The sequence below is a fragment of the Callionymus lyra genome, chromosome 1 (assembly GCF_982586985.1).
Source record: "Callionymus lyra chromosome 1, fCalLyr1.hap1.1, whole genome shotgun sequence".
NCBI classification, from domain to species: domain Eukaryota; kingdom Metazoa; phylum Chordata; class Actinopteri; order Syngnathiformes; family Callionymidae; genus Callionymus; species Callionymus lyra.
In genome coordinates, this window is record NC_141818.1 from 24,010,299 (window position 1) to 24,023,482 (window position 13,184).

The following is a 13,184-nucleotide window of genomic DNA, read 5'->3' on the forward strand; positions in this document are numbered from 1 at the left end:
GTTTGGGGAATCAAGTAGTTTGCAACCAAACAAGACAAATGGGCCACTGGCTGTTGGTAACCTTTCTCATGTGCATACTCCCTCCAATCATATGCCACTGCTCCCTGGGGTTATGAGCCCCCTTTATTTATAGCTTCATATGTGTTAGGAGGGTTGTTTTTAAATCATTTCATGGGAACAGTGTTGATTATTTGTCAAGCACTGGTTAATCAAAAATATTAATTGGTTTGTTTGTGTCAGATATTAAGAATTACTCAACGCAGCTGTGATTTTGGGAACAGTGACCGTTTCTTATTTTTCTTCAGGTGCCTCTCATGAAGAACTACTGGCAAAAATCTTTTTGTGCATGAAATAACGCGGTTCACAGTTACAGTGACTGATTGTACTCTATATAGATTGTTTTACTTGTTTAAGCTATTTCACATGCTTATTAAAAATAAGCATTATTAAAAATAAACTTGAAAAATCAACTTTCTGAGCAACTTCAACTAGCACAAGTTTTTATGTGGCTGATTAGAGATTGGCTAGAGTCTTTGTTTCTGTTCTGATTTTTATTGAAGGTTGGTGAGGTTTAATGAAACAGTGTCCTCTCCAAATTCCACTAGACGTCACCCTCTGCTGTATAATCTTGCTTTGAACAGGGATTCTAGCGAGACCTTAACAACACCTACTGAGCTCTGGAAAAAAATTATGTTTCATCAAACTTTAATAACCCATCACTACTGATTGGGAGGATATTGAGACACATTATGTCTTCTTGAACAGTAGTTATTAAATGTTGTTGTTGATCTATGAAACATTTTGTGAAAGCAACTTGCATTGCAAAGCAAATATCAGTGATTCACCACCACAGTGGAAGGTAATGGGTTTCAATCAATTCGGAGCTAATCTAATGTTTACTTTGTAGCAAAAATAAATCATTAATGTATGAACAACTGTACTTTTAATTGGAACACATCGTCTTTCACTCAGATGGCAATGATAAACTATCCGAAAAATTTAGATGGGAAATGTTCATTATTGTTCCATTACCTTCATATCAACCCGTCATGTACAATGAAGTAAAGTGAATTGCAATGGAGTGAATAAAAAACAGGATTTGTCCAACCATTGTTTTTTTTGGATCATTTGAAAATATCATTTCTTGAGCACAGTAAATATGACACAGTTTGGATGTTTGTTAACAATTATAGCAGAAGCAAAGTTCTTTTTAACATGGCTATTGAAATCCAACCTTGTCTGTGTCCAGCAAGACGATGTTGGAGAGGAACGAAGACAAAAACTCATTTGGAAATAAGTAGGATTTATTTCAGTGTTAGGACGAAGGAGAGCACCAAGAGCAGCTTTTATAGTGATTAATAATAATATAAGAATAATTATTATAATTTACAATAATTATTATTATGTTTGTTTTTTTTAAATTTTCTTCTCAACTTTACAACGAATGTAACAAGAAGAGTTTTTGATAAAATCTTCAATCACGCTCACTTGCCTTAACACAGCCCAACTGTAGTATTCCTTAATTTTGTGATTTTATTTTGTGATATCCCTCCCTTTTGTTGTGTCTCTCTAGAGGTAAAACCTATACAATACACCTGGGACTATGGTCTGTCCCATGTTGCAAACCTAGAACCAACTTGTGCCAACTGTGTGTAGTGGATGGAGGACAGACACACAACAAGATTAAGTTACAATTTCTTAAACGTTTTCTCAAACCAGAACTGCCATGAAGAGAACCAAGCACGACTCTAAGCCGGGAGAGTACACATGAACAGAAAAACAGGTGAAGCTGAAACAGACAAAAAACATATGTATCAGAAGAGTTAACAACAGAATAAAAAGCAGAAACTCAAGGAAATAAGGAAATTAACGAACAACTGAAAATACATGAAGATTAAACAGAAGAAAGTAGGTTAACAAACACACTAACTGAAAAACGAATAGAAAGGCTCAAGCATCTGGAAAGGCGGATGAACAAAGAACAATAGAGTAGTCAAGATTTCTCCACCATTATCTGTTTTAGGCTCACTGAGGCACAACAAATATCACACAATTTGGAAAATGTTGGGGACAGTGCCAAAAAAGCAATTTAAGTAATTTCAAAATATTTCTAACAGATCCAAATTGCCGGAGACTATGGCTACTTAAACTAGACAAATGTTATTCCTACTTTAAAGCATGTAGGAGAGCTGGAAAGACGTAAAGAAGCCGTATGGCCAACACAGGCTTGACTCAGTGTTAGGACCAAGGACAGCACCAACCATAAGCATTTGTAATTACATTTATCTCAACAGGGAAAGAATCAAGATAGTCATTGATGAAATCAATAAAAATAAAATAATTTAACAATCGCTGGTGACCCAATCACGCTTAATTGAATGATAACAACCAAGTTGCATATTCAAGCAACGTTTTAAGTGTGTCAAGCATTTGCCCCTGTTACACACAGCCTTTAATAAATCTAACCCAGTTCCATTTATTCAAATACAGTTTATACTATAGAACTTAATTAGCCTGAAACAGTTGTACATGTTGGATTGAGATTTGTGTTGATGTAATGTGCTCCTCCAACATCCACATCTTACAAGATTAACCAGTAAGTCTGATTATTTAACCTGAAGAGTAAAAGTTGATACAACGGTCCCTCGTTTAAGTTCTGAATCAGAGTTTAAGAGTTTAAGTTCTGAATCCCCCCCGCATATTCATAACCAGCAATTTAATTTCTCACTTTAAATCAACAACTTGCAAACATTGCATATTAGGTTCCATCACCCTTAGTAATGAATACCTGGGCAGCTCCCAAAAGGCTTTGCTGTCCAGCCAACCAATAATAATAATGTCTATTTGTATAACGCCTTTCTAGACCAGGGTCACAAAGTGCTTTGGCAGTCATGCATTCACACACACAAAAACATACTGATGTTGCCAGCTCTGCCATCAGGGAAAAGTGTCTTGCTCAGGGACACAACCCCACAAACCTGTCTGGGATTTAACCTGCAACCTCTCAGACTGCAAGCAACCACTCTACCATCCGAGCTATGACAACCCTTATAACAAATGGTTAAAACCTAATAACAGCTGGTTTACACTTTTGACATAGCAACATGGACGTAGAATTTAAATACAGTATTGTAGCGACCAATCAGCTGTTACTAAATAAAATATAAAGGGATCATGGGTGTTTACTGTTTTCTTGGTACCATAAGTAAGGTGGTGGCTGTAATTTAAGTTGTGGTGTTGTGGTTGTGTTATAGGTTATCTGCTGTTCAAATTAATCACATGCTAGAAACAGAGTGAACATTGACAACATGCATTGTCATTTCTGACCTCAGCTTGCTATGACATACTGTTATATGCATACAGTATAAAAAACAGCAATACTGCTTGAGGGGAACAGTTGTAAGCGACCATTATACTTTTGTTTTGAATATATTTTTAGAGGAATATGAAGCTATGTTGTATATTGGGTGTGCACCAACTTTATACAAAATGTCATCTTGATGGGGACATCTTGTACATGCGTAGCTAAATACATGTTTTCTCTGCATGAACAAGTTTGATTCCAACACGACAGGCAGCGTACGTCCACATGCTGGAACTCCTCAATTATTCTGGTTATTCCCTCACTACAAAGTCTTTATCAAATTGTGTTTCAGGGACGTTTTCACATTGCAAGGTGAATCAAAATCCCAGTGACACTCATCCAGTCCCGAGGTGTCACTGAGGAATAAACAGGGTGTCAGTCTGGATGCATTCCCCCTCTCGGCAGACACTTTCTTTCAGCATCAGGCCAGGAAATGCCACCTCTCTGGTGACAGCTGCTTGTGCTTGATGCGCTGGCATCAGCGGTGGGAGACACTGCCAGCCCCCCTCCCTCTGCGCTGCCATGCTAAGTGCCGAGGCTCAAACCAGCCACACACAGCCGAGCACCTCGCATTCAGCTGTGACAGCACTCCGCATTATATCTAAATAGAGCCAGAGCGCTGCATGTCCCGGGAAAACTATTACACTCTCCTCCATTCAGGGAGGATTTGTCACCTGGGAAGAAGGATAATGAAGCCGGTGCTTTTTCTCTGGGCCTGTTGAAGCAACGTCTGTCCCACAGACAAGGGACTGGCTGGATTGGTCTAAATGAGCTCCCCTTCTTGTCTGTCAAAGCAAGGACGGCTGAGGCCTGGCAGATATTTGAGCTCTATTATTACACTGGATAAATAAGATCAATGGCCCAAATGAAGAATTTAGTTTAGTCATGGATTACAGTCAACAAAGACCCTAAGAGAGCACAGTTACATTTTAGGACTACCATGGGAAAGATGAATTAACCTTACATTGCATATTTGCATATTGGTCATTGACATTCTGTCAGAATTTTCATTTATTTCACAATTTTATATATTTTACAATTTATTTGAAATAAACTGCATGCAACTTATTGTTAAAATGCATGAACCACTTGAAATATGGAATATGGATATGGAAAAGCAGAATTAAAAACAAGATAACCTGAGAAAAACTCACAATTTGTTGGACATTAAGATCACACTTTTCATATTTTGTTGAGTTTTGCTCGAGGAAGACAATCACACACAGATGCAAAAAAGGGAAATGTTGGTCCTTTGTTTTTATTCCTGCTCCTGTGTCATATCTTCATGCCTACCCATGAACTTTGTTGTGCCCTTGGTGGGCCTCGAAGAAAAGATGACTTAAATAGGAAGTTAATCAAGTTCTGTCAAGAAGTCCAAATTGAACAAAACCATATTCATATCACTTTGCAGTAGAGGTTAAGTGAGAGGATCTTTCAGACAGGAAGTCTGTCAACAAACAAAGTGCAATTGACAAATAAATCACCCTTTGTGAAGACTGTCTCTGCTCCCAACATCTAGTATTTATGACATGAATTAAAAGTAATCCTTTCCATAGTCTTAGGAGCTAAAGAATAGAAACAAAAGGTTAATTCCATGAAGGTATGTTTCTGGTATTTAGAGCTAAAGCTAAAATAATTTGAAGGTCATCACCTTAAATATGCAACTCATTCATTAGTCATCTTCAGTTCAATTATATTTTTTCATCTCCATGTCAGAGCTTTATGCAGTGGGGTGCAAAGGTTATACACAATAAACCATTATTGTTATTTTCATCAGTAGTTTACATTTTCTTCTGTATTTCAACTAGCTTGTCACACTTAATAAAAGACAAGATAAATAAGTAAGTAAGTAAGTAAGTAATTTATATTTATAGAGCGCAAGTAATTAAAAAACCTTTACATAATGACATTCCTCTCGGTTGAAACAGAAAAGTGCAACCTCTCAGATCAATTCTTAGAACCTTCTCCTGAATCATGCTTCTGTATTCTGTACAGGTAGACACTGAGGGACAATAAACCGTTGCACAAATTGAACCTTTACAACAGTTCTGTGTGAACTGGTTTAAAAAATTGAGTTGGTTTGGACGGTTAAATTATTTTCTGTTAAGCTGTCTACAATATTGAATATAAGTCCAGCCTGTTTTTCTTTCATCTCCTTATTTAATTATTTAATATTTATTTTTAAACATGTCTCATATTTAAAAAATGTATTAGTGTATTATAAGATGTGTGAGAGGCAAGCTGCCACACAGAAATTAAAAAATACAGATGAAAGATTTCATTTTTTGTTTAGTTGTTGAAGTTTTATGATGTAATGTGTCCTTGTCCCACTGTTGTATCAATAAAATTGTGCTAGTAAAAAATAGTATTCACCTTTTGTACTAAATAAGCATTCTGGCATGGTAATTAGGCACAATTACCATGCCAAGCAAGAATGCCTGCAACCTTCTTGCTTCACTTCCAGAAGTTGATTGAGAACTGTTTGTCTGTGAATGTGTGTCTGAAAGGTTGTGTGTGTATCTGGGTGTGAGACGGGCTAGTGACCTGTTCAGGGTTTAAGTCGCCTCTCGCCTGAAGTAGCTGATGGTTTAGGCAAAAAAACAAAACAACAACTGTTTATCAGGTGAAATCCCTATAACCAAAATACACACATACCATTGAAAAAGTTTGTTTGTATTTGTAGATTTCCATTGTAAGTAAGTAAGTAATTTATATTTATAGAGCGCTTTTCCAGACAGGGTCACAAAGCGCTTAAACAATCAAAACATTACTCAATAAAATATATACTTAAATATATATTTAAGTATACCTATAGATGACCTATAAATTACATCTATAGGTCATCTTTGTGATGACCTATAGATGTCATTAAGAGTGATTTCGAGTGTTACAATAGTCTAATATTTGTAAATGTACAGAAAAATGCATTGCATTATGAATTGTTAAAATTCATATCCATTAACAATTTTTAGGGTATGTATATACATATATATATATATTGTTCGCCCATCTTGTGTCATCTATCTATGTACACCGCTGAATGAAGCCTTGTTAGTACTAATTGGTCTTAATTGTTGGTAATACCCCCACGTCGTTTTGCTTTAGGTCACCCGGCGTGTGGCTGAGGAGATGCCTTCTTTATTGATGTGACAACGTTAAATTGAGAACCTTTGGCGGAGTGTCAAAGCCTAATTAATCACTCTCATTCCATCTCGCAATGCATAATCGGCCACCGAAAGGACACGATCAAAGCACAGCGTATTAGCTAAGTCTCTTCGTTATTATTAGTGTTGAGATGGACTGGCCCACAATGGTCACATAATGACCACAGGAATGGTTATCAAAAATGCTTTCCATTTTCATTCACTTTATTTTGTTAATTATGAACCCACTTTAATGCTACCTGCAATCCAAACTAAATTGGCTTAATGCTGCCACTTGCAAAGCCTGCTGCACATGAACAAACGAGAATCTGTTATGTTTATATATTGTTTTGCCTCTCTTTGTTCCAGTAGACACACTCCTACCTAAGCTGTTAGGTGAGCCCATCTTTTGGCTCTTTGGAAGGGCTCAGTGTGCATTAACATTTTTGTCCACCAGGGGACTCACTTTAATACTCAGCATTTGCACAATCTTTGACTCATTAAGAAGTTGAGTTATATTCTAGTAAACATGTACTGGCATACTTAGTTGACATTACAATCAGCAAGAAGCACTTGCCTGAGACTATCAAAACCAGGTCCTTGACGCACTGGCTGAGCCTAGAAATTCTTTCCATAGTAGTTGTGAAATAATTGGTCAAACCGGTTGTACAGGAAACAGATGTACAGCCTGTATCAGAGTATCCTGTTCAACATACTATCAGAGCACCCACTACAGGAATTATATGCAATTACATGCAACACATACATAAGCTGGTTTTGAAAACTCACATGCACACAGAATTCTGCAGAGGATATAGAACTGATCCACAGTTAAATGACTGGGAAAAAAACTGAATCTGTGGTTTGACTATACAGCTGACTATACAACAGACACAACATTAAACTTGCTCTGATTTGAGTAAATGTGGCTTGGACACACAGATATTTGTAACTTTTGGATGTGCTGGCATTTGGTCCAGTAAACTTGAAAACGAAAATAAGCATTTACAATGATGTGACAAAGTACGTGGAAAAAAGTCAAAATGCTAAGCTACCATTATCTAGCCTGGTTCACCTTTTTACATTCAAAGGCACTTGAGATACACCACAGCAGTGGATCTGTCCAAAGGACCAGGACGTTGTGACAGCTGGGTAGAGGTAAAGCAGGACGATGTAGAGCTGTACCATGAGGTTGATCTGAGATTCCCAAAAGCGTATGTCCTGCAGGGCTCAAGTTGGAAGATACACTTTGCAGTCCTTGGTCTGCTGCAGTATCAGCCTCCTCTCCGCTCACCTCTCCTCTCATTAACAAAAAGAGTGCGGATAGTTTAGCCCGACCAGTCTCAAGTACTTCTCTCTGGCTCTGTTATAGGGCAGAGTATTATAAAGTATAACCAAGTAACACAGCCTACCACAGGGGCTTGCTTTCATGTGAAAAACCTACATTAAAAACTTACCTTGTCACATAGAGTGCAGTTGGCTGACTGAGCCTCAGACATTATTATCTAAACTTTACTTCCGTACACTTCCAAGTTGGTAACTAACATGTAGATTATTGAAAATAACGTTTGGTTTGAATTAAACATGCAAAACATATCAAAACATGATACAAATAATTTAAATGTCTTTGTATTGTATATTTTAATTTTGTTTCACTTTTCTGGGTACGTATACACTCATACACACTTGCACACACACACACATGCACACGCACAAACACAGTTAAAAGCAAGAGATTAACAATATTTTGAGGGACCGGTCATGAGAAAAAAAATTGGAGACATTTATGCATATTAAACTTTACGGTACCTAGTGTTCCTATACTGCCTGTCATATGCTGTTAAGCCTGGCCTCTCTCTTTTATAGCCTTCATCACACCATTTTTACAAGCGTGTGGGTACATCTGGCTGACGTTCCAGGCATCCTTTACTGATTCTGGCTCAGACACTTAACATGAGACCTAAATGCTCTCGGCTCCAAGCCCGCCTGGCACCCGTTCCACTGGGAAAAGCTGGGTTTCAAGAACAGGACAAGCTGTGTGTGTTTGTGTGTGTAAGTGTGTGTGTGCGTGTTTGTTGGTGACCCTTGCTCTGCTTGCCTTTTGTGGCTTGTAATTTTGGTGGTCCAGGAATTTAACCCTTTTCATCTGCTCAGTAAGTGGCTGTAAGTGCTTGTACGTTAGCAAAAATACAAATCTGAATCCTTGTTTACTGGCAGACAAGGAGGCTATGCTAAGCAACAACAAAAACACATCTCTGGTCAATTAAATGGATTTTAAACCCATAAAATGTAACATGTTTTGTCTTTTTATACGACAAACAACTTTTTGGATTCTTGAAGGGGAATTCTGCTTAAAGCTTATAACAAATCTAATCAGTTAAAGAAGACATTGATAAAATATGCAAATTCACATCACCAAATGGTCAACATGGGTTCAGTTTAATAAGACAGCTCTGTTATCAGCCAGTCGAGGGTGAGTAGAAGAAGAGGTTGCAGGGCATCAACATGAAGCATGTCTGGAGCCTCCTAATGATCAGGGGATGCTGTAAGTAGGAACCTAACAGCAGATGTACTGGAAGTATGAGGATATCTAGATCACATTTTCCGACTAATCAAATCGTACCTGTATGATGGTTGTTAGACTGAGAATTGTGGCAACATCATTCCCCCCCTTAATCTTCGTCAGAGTAGGAAAAATAAAATAAAAAATAAAAACAGGATGTACCCCTCAAAGTTAAGACACTTGGCTTTCATGAATTATAACTAAAAACCTTCAGCAACTGTTAGCTAAGTGCTTGTTTTACTCATTGTTATTCAAATGTGTGTTATTCAAATTTTAGGGGATTAGCAGTTAATTGGCATCGGTTGGCTAAATCACTTGCAAATTTTCTTTTTTTAAACATATGCAGATAGATTAAATACGGAAACATGTATTTCATAGATAATAAAACACACCCTATAACTTTCTTTGAACTAACGAAAAAACATGTGCACTTTATTGTCCTTTAAATGAGTATTAATAGAAAAATAAACACAAATCCATCTGTTAACACGTAGTAAATTTGGGTAATGAGTCAGTTCTTGTTTTAAAAAGTCATGCTGGCTCTGGACTGTGATTCCTGGATCATGTTTTCGTCACAGCATAATGTGAATGGTCAAATATTACATTCAATGCCTGGGAATTTATTTGTTAAACTAAAAAGGGGAGGCTTTTTCTCAAATCTGTCCTGTTTGACTGGAATAATATATAGATATTTCTGGGTTATATAGTCCTGTGCGTGTAAACATATCCAGCACGCCAGTTTTTAGTTGTTCTCTTCTGCGTCAGTCATTAAATTCTTCCATAAGTGAGTGGTTGGTCAGACTATGTTGTGTCTGGATTTCTGGATTTTCTGACAAACTAAATTTATCACCCTGATGTGTTCCTCGCCCACCTTGAATACCTACAAGAGAATAGTCTACCAAACATGGCTCTGATACTTTAAAACGTATCTATTATACAAAACTGACTCTTTCAGTTTATCAGGGGTGATACTTGGTGACATTGGTACCCCATTAATGGTTGTAAAGATTTAATAAGAATGTCCCTGCAAATCTGGCAGAGGCAAGGCCAGGAAGGCCCTGAGACGAATTATTTATTTAATTAAAAAAAATATATATATTACAAACATTTATCTATGGGTTTCAGTGCTTAGCGGCTGATGCAATGTTGAACCTCTGGTACAATTTAAAAAATATTTTTTATGATTATTGAGACTATATGTATTGAATAGAGTTTTGATTCGCAGCGGATCCTCACTTCATCGCATCAAAGCGCTAAAAGATTAGGAAAACCCTGATTTCTTGACATGAACCTGAATTAAAGAAAAGATCTGATTAGGCAACGGCGACAGGGAATTGCCTGGCACTCCTGATTCAGATCATGATTCATCTCCTGATTCTGATTGGTGTTGAAAAAAAGTCAACCTCTCTGGACCTCCAAAATGCACTTCTCTTTATCAATGGTGTCAAGTGTAGCGAGAGATATGTTGGCACGTACAGTATGTAAACTTGTCCAAGTACTGATAGTGATGAGGAGGTAATAGCATTAAAGCATCTTTACTTGCATGGATGGATTCTGAACGATTTTCTCAGCACTAACCTGAGATGGCGCTGCAAGGAGACCTGAATTAGAACAAAATCATATCTTAACAGTCTGGTCCAGCAGCTCCCTTCCAGAAATTGAAAGAACACACAGTACCATACTGTACCTAGTTGAGTGTGAGTCTCGGGTGAGTGTATTTTCTGTCAAGTCAACTTCTACCTATTTTAAATAATGTACATACTTGTGTTGCACTCGAAGTTTCAGCTAAAACCTTTTCATGTGTACTTTAGTTCATCATAAATGGAAACTGAATGTTAGACATTCCAATGTAAGCCCACAAGTCTGTGACCTGCAGCGTCACTCTGCACATGTTCTGTGCAAGCATGAGGGAAACATGGTCTGCTTCAATTATGCACAGCAGGGTAGATGAAGTCTGTTTTTCATAATTCATGTTTTGCTTACAAAGTGTAAGAATGCTGTAGTCCTGGGTCCCCCACCCTTTATTGCACTCCACCTCCTCGTAAAACTCCCAAGCTGGACTGAGATCAAAAATCGTACTTTGAGAGGAAAATCTTTTTTACTCGTTCCTAATAGTGCTCCAGTACTGGTGCCATGAGAACCTGAAGCACTTTTGGTTCAAGCCGAGGGAGGAAAAAACTCACCAGCAGATGTCATTGTCATTCCCACTACACACACACATGCACACCTACACGCACACACACACACGCACACACACACACACACACACACACACACACACACACACACACACACACACACACACACACACACACACACACACACACACAAGCACCTGCACACACACACACACACACACACACACACACACACACACACCCCCACACACACACAAACACACACGCACCTGCACACACACACACACACACACGCACACACACACACACACACCTACACGCACACACACACCTACACGCACACACACACACACACACACACACACACGCATGCACCTACACACACACACACACACACACGCATGCACCTACACACACACACACAGACACACACTCACACACACACACACACACACACACACACACACACACACACACACACACACACACACACACACACACACAATAAATCACAATCCAATCATGTTTCAGCTAACTAGATCATACATGAGGACAGCATTATGGATATCGCTGCACTTCTGATAAATGGAGACACGTTAATGTGGAATCCAATCAGCTCTCCCATTAGTAATGAGTAGCGTAGCTAGCTAGCATCACCTAAACTGAAATTAACATGTCCTGTGATTGGATAAGAACTACTTTCAGTTGATTGACATTTCCATGTCTTGTCCTACGATTGGATAAGCACTTTGTTAGCCGTACAAATATTTCAAAATATAATGCATGGCACCCACACAGACACACACAGGTACAAATGTCTGACTTCTAATATTGGTTCTATGTCCAGGACCATCTCCACCTCCAGTACACTGTTGTGAAAGAGACACAGGGGGGTAACAAAAATCCCGAGACATGTCTGTTACTCATCTAATCCACTCTGTGACTGTCACTTCCCTCTTTCCCGGTGCCCTGTTGCCAGGCAACCACACACCACATCTCCACAGCAACAGTTACCCGAAGTTCACCCACTTTCTCTTTCTGGATGGTTCTGCACCGTGTGAGTTGGGAAAAAAAGAAATGTGTGACCAGACCAGTGAGGTGGGCGTTCCACAGAGCGTGGGGATTCCTCGGGGGACCACAGTTGAGTTGACCAGTTGACTGCACACCTCTGATCCTATTACAAATGAAACACACACATACTTTTTAACTACAAACTTCATCCGAGGAAATCTTAACTTGGCACCAGTCGGCTGTTTCTTACATTTAAAAAATGATGTTTTAATTTTGTATCAAAATATAATGACACAACTCTGTTCATTCAATTTAGAGTTTTGTCATTACAGTCTCTTTCATTTGGTCATAAAAAACAACACAAAGATTGTAAAACATTTGCTGCAGCTATATGGGTAAGCCAGCCTAACGTAGCTACACCAGATTCAAATTTGTAAAATGGATGTTAATTTAAAAACAAATAACCTGGTAGTCACTATATAGAAATGGAAGATAGTATCACAACCAAGCTTTTGGCTTCAACTGCCAACACTCTACCATCTGGCGTAGATCTGACGGAGGAGTGGTTGGCTTATGACTGAGAGGTTGCCGGATCAATCCAAGGTCCAGGCTTGTTTGTTAAGGAAGATACTCTACTCGTTCTGACCCCTCCGGATAAACTAGAAAGGTCTAAGCCTGGACTAGAAGTCTTTCTTTCTGGGTCTTTGGTAATGCACAGTTGAATTTATGGACTAATATTAAACTAAAATCTAATTTAAAACACGTTATTATATATGTTACATGGATACCCACATGATGAGTTTCAGAGAGTTGCAATGGTGTGTAACTGACGATTTCAGGGCTGGAATATCTGCAAAGGTCCATTTGGTCTACTATTGACAACTTGTTCTTTATTATGGACTAGGGATGCAGTGGTCATGATGTCCTCACCACATTCTTCTGAAGCAACAGCAAACCTTTCATGG